Source organism: Desmodus rotundus, chromosome 8 (assembly GCF_022682495.2).
Source record: "Desmodus rotundus isolate HL8 chromosome 8, HLdesRot8A.1, whole genome shotgun sequence".
In the NCBI taxonomy this organism is placed as follows: domain Eukaryota; kingdom Metazoa; phylum Chordata; class Mammalia; order Chiroptera; family Phyllostomidae; genus Desmodus; species Desmodus rotundus.
In genome coordinates this window covers 37,832,528-37,834,911 of record NC_071394.1, presented here as the reverse complement: position 1 = coordinate 37,834,911, position 2,384 = coordinate 37,832,528, and the positions used below count along the sequence as shown (strand labels likewise).

Genomic DNA, 2,384 nt, shown 5'->3' with positions numbered 1-2,384 from the left:
GTAGTTACTACTGGATTCTATCCCAAGTTAGTAACACCACCATCCACCCTCTGAAGTCAAAACCTGAGTCTAGGTTGACCTCTTTACCCTATTATCTTCTCTTCATCCCCATTGCCAGTGTGTCAGTTCAGGCTCTTATCTGTGACCCAGTTACAGCAAGTCTCTTGTCCTCTTGTCTAATCCAAGTATCCTCCACTTGGCTGCCTGAGGGGTCTGTAATATAAATGTATTTAAATTACAATATCTGCCTTGGGGAAGCTCCAAACTCTAACTGTCTCAGGGAAAAAACAAAAAAGCCCTTCTCATTTGAATTTGGGGTCACCTCAGCTGTTTATCAATTTAGGCGAACTGTAGATTCCTTTTAAAGCAATTACTACTACAGGACAGAGTTTGAATACCATAAACCTTGATGATGTAAAAGTAATGGTATAGTTAATAAAAGGAAATAGAATGAAAAGATAAAGGATATTAGAAAATGTAGAAATGCTTTATTTCCTCATTTTACATACTGGAGATTTAAGAGATAATGTGTAAAATCAATGGCTCAATAGAGACTTAAGTATATTATATAAAGTTATAAAGAAAACCTACATAGGGCAAGGGAACTCACATTTCATAATAGATAAATCAAGTATTGTCTAAAGTTGATAAATCAAGAGATTAGACCTATAAGCATCTCATTTAAATTATGGAGGTAACTGCCAAAAAAGAAATGGTTGATTTATTAGCACTTTCACAGGTCCTCCCCCAGGCAGCGGGCCGGGATTTGGTAGCTGGTGCTGAAAGAAAACCCTTGATTGCGTCCTTGCCCTGGTACTGTGCCTGTGGCAGCTGTCACTCAGTGGCACAGAGAAAAAGAAAAAATAAATAAAATTTTAAAAAAAGAAATGGTTGATTTAGCAATTGAGATGAGGATCTGGTTGTCTTTCTATAGTTGAATTTTTTTTAACCATGTACATGCATTGCTTTGAGAATAACTTTTAAAAAGGAAAACAAGGACTATTTTAAACTTTTGCAGACTACTTTCTCAGATACTGCTTTTTTCTAAACACTCTGCTGTACCACAAATAAACTTAATAACATTTGTAGTTTACCATATGTACTAAAGATAAAGGCAAATCATTTGCCATAAGATTACTAAATAATAATATTAACTTGAAATGCAACATTGTAAGCACAATTTAAGGTATACATTGGTTATTAGCCATTTACTACTACTGTTTAATGGAAAAAGAGGAGACAGATACTGGGACAGGGCCATAAGAAGTAACTAATCTTTCTATAATCTTGGTAATGTTGAAAGAAATCAGAATAATTGAGATTCTAGCTCCTAATTTGATTCTAGCTTTACTATTTTGCTTACACTTTTATGTATCTATGCACCTAATTTACAGTAGCAGAGATACCTTTTCGTTTCAAAAAATAAACTCATGTTTCTGAAGTTGGTTTTATATACTGAATTTAGAGTATGTCATTGTCACAGTTGGTTTCTCTTTCCTTAGCAACCCTATTCACACAAACTTTCTCAAACTTTTTCATCCTAACCCATGTAACTGGATCACCACCCTTATAGGAAGGATTTGGGGTCTGCAGTGTGGCAAACACAAACATCCATCCCACTTAATTTTGCTTGATGGACTGGCCTTGTAAATAAAATATTTTTGGAGGTGTTGAATCTTGCCAGTTTGATTTTTAAATATCCTATTAATTCTTTAGGTCTTAGCAAATTACCTGACACGTAATAGATGCCATAAAAATAAGTTTTCTAGGTAATATGCACAGAGCCTATGAACTATACATTAAAGAAGCATTACATTTGGAGAACCTTCACACCAAAGCAACAGACCCTCTTAGTACATGACTAATTATTCTAGGTTGGACTTTTGAAATGAAGCACTTGGACTTTTATGTACGCAGTTCTCAAATTTACCCAGATTAAACATCTATGAAATTGTGAAAGCCATCCTTTAAACACTTCCAAATTTGGAGAAAGAAAACAAACCCAAGGAGGGAAGAACTTGGGGCAGAGGATTGGGGTTCAGGAAGGGAACTTGTAGGAAGTGAAATTAAAGATAGGTATTATACATTTAAGTCTATTCAAACCAGGTCAGTGTTCCTGAAAACTAGATTTAACAATAGATGTTTGTAAAGACTTATTGTCAAATTCCACTCCTTCGCTAAATTATGAATGTAGCACTGAGGTTAAGAGCACAGGCTATGGAGTCATAAACTTCTTTAATTAACTCCAGGACCTTGGGTAAACTAACTTACCTGAGCTTGTTTCCTTGAAGGACTGTAATGACGACAGTACCCAAGCATAGAGTTGAGAGTTAAAACTAATTATTGCATGTTATGTTTTACCTCTTGCGAGGGTATAGGGGAAG

At 35.2% G+C, this 2,384-nt stretch overlaps 1 non-coding gene across 1 annotated transcript; it reads left to right on the top strand.

Moving 5' to 3' along the window:
- The first annotated feature begins 724 nt into the window (after positions 1-724).
- On the top strand, positions 725-852 carry LOC112315816 (small nucleolar RNA SNORA30/SNORA37 family). The gene has a single exon (XR_002975953.2). It is a non-coding gene; the product is annotated as a small nucleolar RNA SNORA30/SNORA37 family (small nucleolar RNA).
- The last annotated feature ends 1,532 nt before the right edge of the window (positions 853-2,384 follow it).